We start from the raw sequence: 6514 nt of genomic DNA on the forward strand, positions 1-6514 counted from the left end.
GGAGGAGGAGGAGGAGGAGGAGGAGGAGGAGGAGGAGGAGGAGGAGGAGGAGGAGAGCCAAGGTCGGGAGGAGGTGACAGAGAGATGGGGTATATGCGCAGCAGCCATTCTGGAAATAACTATTCCTATTTCCGGGCCTCTTCCGACTTCCTGGTAACAGGTGTTACCGATGATACAAATTAAGGCTCTGTGCCATTTAGTGTACACTGGTTCTCAAACTTTTTAATTTAATTTGTACACTCTCAGAGTTACAAACACGTACAGTGCAGGGCCATTTGGAACCCACTCAAGGACACTTTGAGACCCACTGGTGTAGCAGAGTGGGAAACAGTGTTTCCAGTGAGCCAACATGGACAATAGCAGCACCCTCACTCTGTTTGACCAGAATGGAACGGAGCCTTCATTAGTATCATTAACACTGACTCTGTTTGACCAGAATGAAATGGAGCCTTCATTAATATAATTGGCGGCAACACCTACAGTATGAAGGAAGTCAGAAGAAGCCGGAAATAGGAAAAGTTATTTCCAAAAAATGGCGTATGAGCATAGAGCCTATTGAGGAAGCTACTGTATGAGGAGCGATACGTTGTTAGGACAGGTCAAAGGTTAAGAGAATAGTCCCTCCATCCTCTTCCACTCAGTGCATAAGTGTCGTTACGGTGGTTTCCAGAAGGTGGTGTAACCTGTTTCCTGTTCTGCTTCAGTTTGACCATATCCTAGCTTGATTGGCTTGCATGGTAGCAGATTTGAACGGGAAACACGTGGGACACCTTGCACGTGTGTTTCCGGTTCAAATCTGCTGCCGAGCCAATCGAATGAACCGGAACAGGAAACAGGCACTGCATGCCACTTTCTGGAAACCAGGGTCTACAGTTAATGCACAGAGCTTGTGGTCATCTGCCAAGGCTGTTCATATTTTCATATTTTAGGGCATAGGAGGGATCAAAGTTATACTCGTACAGAGTAATTCACATAATACTATCAACTTCTATTTCATTGCCTCAAGTGTCAATGTCCCCTCATAAGCGTAAACCCAGCTCTTCTGAATCTTTGAGGCCTTCTCTCTGTAACCCCCATTTTCATTTGCCAATTCCTCTCCAACCCAAGAGGGCTAGTTGTCGTGATGTTTCTGATGACCATCTCTTTGCCCGCTGCCACTAAATGACCGATAAGAGGGAGCCTTTGAAAGATAAGAAACATACCTCCCTTCATTCCACGAGCACCAAGCATTTAATCACACAGACACACACAAAAAAAATGATATCCCAACACACTACAATAATTTTAGATGTCTGGATCTAGTCAACGCCAGCTGTGAAGCGATGTCCTCCTCACAGAGGGGACAGTGGATGTAAGATGCCGTTCTGCCCGAAAATGGATCTAAGCTTTGGACACGTTGCTTTGGACATGAATATGAAAACCTCAGAGGATGGTTATTGTCCAGAGAAAGATTGAAGATCTTAAGCCTCTGGTCTCTAAGAAAGCATGATAAAGGCAGGCGTGCTCCAGAGAGCGTGCTCCTGACAATGATACCCTATACTGTAAATCACTGCCTTGTTAGTCTGAACAATGTGTAACTAGAAGATAAGAGAAAGTTTGTAACAGAGACGTTTGTAACACTTTTTTTCTCCCCTGTTTTCAGGTAGTGCCTGTATGTATTTTGCCAAGGGGGTCTCTAGTTTGCGTATGCTTGCATAATGCATATGGACATTCTGTTAGGTCATTTTATCTAAGAACACAGTTTAAAAAAAAGATATAAGTATATTTGTCGAGAATGGTTTTAGGGTGTTGTGAATAGTAAAGGCTGTAAAAGTCCTCGATGCAGGCAGCAATGCTGCTTGTTCTTACTATAACTTGAAGAGAAGCTAGCAAGAAAATATTAGAAGTTAAAATGTAATGACGCAAAATGGGGGTGGGGGGGGGGGGGTAAGGACGTCGTAGTTGAAAATGCAGTGTTTACAGCAGCGGTGGCGGGTGCGCCGGCTGATGCAAAAAAGAAGATAAAACAAGAAAATGAAACACAATCAATCTAATTTTCATTTAAAAGCAAAGAGAGAAGACACAAGGAAGAAAGTGGAACAGGAAAGAGTGCCCCCTGCTTGGAGGGACCACAATAATAATGATAACATTAATAATACAAAATAATATTAAAAAATAAAGCAAAAACTAAAAAATACGAAAAATACAAGAAACAAGAAATTGTGCTCTTGGGGTATGGCGTCTTTTTAGATGAGTAGATCGTACTCTACTCTTTTTTTCTTTCTTTTTTTTGTGAAAAGAAAAGGACAATGGTAGGAGTAAGCATTAAAATACTAACAAACACATAGACATCCCAGTAGAATAAGTGTAGCTTTTGTAAAGAAAGAAAGAGAGAAAAGAGAAAAATCATAAAAAATACCTTTTTATGTTGACTTTTAATTTCAAGAGGTTTACGGATAAAGGTTATTATGAATATATGTAATGATTCTAAATAATGTCTGTGAGCTAAGACTAGTTGGAATGTCTGTTCGGAGCACTGTGCAAGGTTTTGAGTTCCCAAAGTAGTCGTCTTTTGTTTTTGTTTTTTGACTTGATAGACCAAACTTTTTTCAATTGAGATTGTGTCACTTTCTGTTGTTTCTTGTTGTCCTGTTGCGTGTCAAGCCGTGGTTTCAATCCCATCTTTTGACCCCAATCAACGACCCAATCAAAAGCAATTAATCAAGAAAGTTGTTTGTCTCTCGAGTCCAACCCAAACAATGCATTTCGTTTATGTTGCCGCCATCGTCATCACCCTAATCTACTGCCACAAAACACTGAATATAATAACGGCACAACAATGCACTGTGACGCGTTTGAAAAGGTTTTCAAAACATTTATCAGTAAGAAATCTCCCACCACCAACATTATCCGGATCGTTTAACATGTCCTCAGCCTACAGATTCTCTCGATGGGGGTTAACCAATGACTGGGAACCGCTGCCTTTTGTATTTCCTTATTAATGTGCATTAACGCGTTTCAGTTCCTTTAGAGCACCTTATGAGTTGTTTTGTTCGTTGTTGTTTTTCTTTCTTTTTTTTGTGTGAAAAGTCCGTTAGTGGTGTCTGCGTAACAACTACTGTCAACAGTAACACCACCGTGCCTTCTGTCTCAAGCACTTCCTGGTGTATTTTGTAAAACTCACCAAAAGCACTTAGCCTATATCTTCATCTCTCTCTCTCTCTCTCTCTCTCTCTCTGTCTCTCTCTCTCTCTCTCTCTCTCTCTCTCTGTCTCTCTCTCTCTCTCTGTCTCTCTGGACTTCCGTTTGTTCTCCGTTCACCATCTCCTCGTCCCCTCTGTCCTTCACCTAGTCTTGCGCAGTGGTGTTGAAAGTAACTACATTTACTTAAGTACTGTACTTAAGTGCAATTTTGAGGTATTTGTACTTTACTTGAGTATTTCCAATTTCCAATAATTTTACTTGAACTCCACTACATCTCAGAGGTGAATATTGTACTTTCACTCCACTACAATTATTTTAAAACTTTAGTTACTAGTTACTTTGTAGATTTAGATTATTGTTACAAAACATGCATTAACCACTTCAGCCCATCTTGATCAGTCCTATATACAATGCGTCGCATCACAACGCATTGTGAGCTTGTGGAACTTCTTTTTTCAAATTTGAAAACATGAAACGGGACCTTCTGTATAAGTACATTTTTATGCCAATACTTTTGTACTTTTACTCAAGTACATTTTGAATTCCAAACTTTTTCCTTGTAACAGAGTATTTCTATATTGCAGCATTAATACTTTTACTTAAGTAAAAACATTTGAGTACTTTTTCCACCACTGGTTCCAGATTGCGTGACGGAAAGCATTTGAAAACGGTGAGAGGCCTAACAGTCTGGTTCACAAGACTATCCTCTACTCATCATGACCCCATCCCCAATCCCATTGTGAGGAGAGCACTTTTATGCCAGCTCTCTCTTATCGAGGCCACTGGCCTTTAACAAGGTCTCAAGTCCTCTCTTAAATTCTAGCACAGTGGTTTTCAACCATTTTCATACCGAGGTCCATTAATTATTCGCCATTTCAGCCACAGACCACCATTTGATGAGATTTAGCCTCTCAAACCCAAAACTTGTGTTTTTATCGTTAGATAAGATTTTGTCCACAATTCCATGCAGGTATTGATGTTTTTACTATAGGAGAGACGATAGGCAAACGTTGATCAAAAATAACAATTCTTCTACTTTCTCTAACTGTGTAGACTTCTTATAAGTTTAGTAATGCAGATGTTTATCAACAATTTAACTGTTGAGAGCATACAATGAAACCGAATGGACCCCTAAGGGTCCATATGGTTTAATTCTCAAGAGATAAAGATATAATAAGGGTCTATTTTTGAGGGGGTTCCAGGTGGTCCCGGGACCACTGGTTGAGAGCCACTGTTCTAGCATACAGTCCTGTAGCTAGAGGCTTGAGGCCTGTGTGGACACACACTGAATTCCATGTATCTTGGGGTTAGAAAATCTCTGGGCCTTAACCCTATCCCATGTTTAAACCAAAGCCCTGGTCGAAGACTGAATGATACTTTAGACTTCTAATCTTGTAAGGTGCCAAAACATGTCCCCGATGACACTAAAACTTAACGAGACAATTAATTCACCTGTCCTCTCTATTCTATCCTTCGTTCTCCCCTCGACTTTCCCCTCCAATTTCTTTCTCCACCTTAATTGGCCTCTCTCTCTCTCCCTCTTTCTCCCTCTCATGCACACTTCCCTCTTCTTTCTCTTTCTCTCCATTCCCCCTCTCTCTCTCCCCCTATGCTCTTTACATCTCTCATTGCCGCCCTTCTCATCCCTGGAATGTCCCTGTCCCCCAGCACCACTTAACGGTGACGTGTACTATCTAGTATTGAGGCCTTTATTAGAGTTTTATTTCAGTTCGTTGTGACGTTCGTTCGATGCCGTTGAGATGGAAAATGCTCTTATAATGATAATTATTGTTTTTTTTTTGTTGTTTTTTGCATTATGGAGAAGAAAAAACAAACAAACAAAAAAAAACAAGAGAAATGTGTTGTTGAATGTTGTACAGATAGCACTAGAGACATTGTGTTGTTTTGTTTTTTTAAGTGAGAGCACAAACCTGAGCTGTGGCCCCTCCCACTCCTTTTCCCATTGGCAGATGGGACTAAAAACGGTCTGCCAATCACTCTTAGATGTCAAATGAAACCTGTCAAATTCTCAAAGTCTCTGAATTATTTGAATGTAAACAGGCATCCAGTGACTCAAACTCAATCTTCAGACATTTTGCACTGAGAGGAATAAAACTACTTCCCCAAAAAAGAGAAACACCTTACCCCGATAGCTGATGATTACCCTCATTAACCACTGCTATTCAGAAATTGCTGATCTACAAGCTCACAAAGCATCCCATTGTGACACGTCGTGAGCTTGCAGATCAGCTATCTTCACTGTGCGACACCCCGTCGTACGACATAGCATGAATCAGGCTTAAGTCGCACGTCTTTTCGATGTTTCAAATTTGTGCGGAGGTTGCACCTTATTATTATTCTCCTAATTTGGGGTCCGATATTTTTTTTCCGCCAAATGGACATGACTACAACCGAGTGGGAAGACACACTGGTCAAGATACTGGTCATGCTAGATGCTGGTTGTCCTACCTACAATAATAATAATAATGTACCTGTAAGGTGAATGGGGTCAAGCTTGGTTTGGGCTCTTGTGTAGTTGACTGCTATTGCAGTGAGGGAAACTGATCTAACATACTAGTGAACTAATATGACTTTGTGGACAGATAAAAAAAAACACACATTAGAAATAAATAAACAAATGAAAATGACCTGAGTCTGGAGTTAATTAAAAGGTTTTCAGGGGTTTCAGCTAGGTGGCGAGGGAGAGGCCTTTAAGTTGAAAGGTATTCACCTCATGCTGGGCTACAGAAGAATTTACACTCCATTCAAGTGAATGAGGTTTTGACCGAACTTTTCACTTGATTTTCTTACCTTAGGAAACATTTTCATTAATACTTTATGTTTTTAATCGCTGATATGCATTTAGTAAATTGTGGTCCCATTAATTTTATAAATGATAAAGTAGGGTATGCTTCTAAGGCTGCTACTGGTTCTACCGAGTGAAGACCCGCCCTCGTGGCGGTTACAGCCAATAGCAGTCGATTCAGGTTACTTTTCGGGACCAGCAGTTCCAAGATGGTGGATTTGAATTAGCTGAAAAAGTGGCTTCAAAACGGGTCTGTTGAAACCAAAGGGTCAGTTGACTGTTGCCCTGTCCCAGGCCCCCAGCTCAATTTGATCATATAGCATCCAAAAGAATACACACAAAGTACATAATGACCCGCACACCGTCTGCCCTTGCAATATGAACACTTTTATTAAAGCAACGTTTCGGTCAAAGACCTTAATTTCTTCAGGCATCAAAATCTTAATCAGTTTAACCACTTCAACCTGGGGAAGCATTCCTTTTCGGGTTTATGATCCGGTCGGGTGGGAGTGGATGGTAACCTGC

Source organism: Electrona antarctica (assembly GCF_951216825.1).
Source record: "Electrona antarctica genome assembly, chromosome: 21".
Lineage (NCBI taxonomy): Eukaryota > Metazoa > Chordata > Actinopteri > Myctophiformes > Myctophidae > Electrona > Electrona antarctica.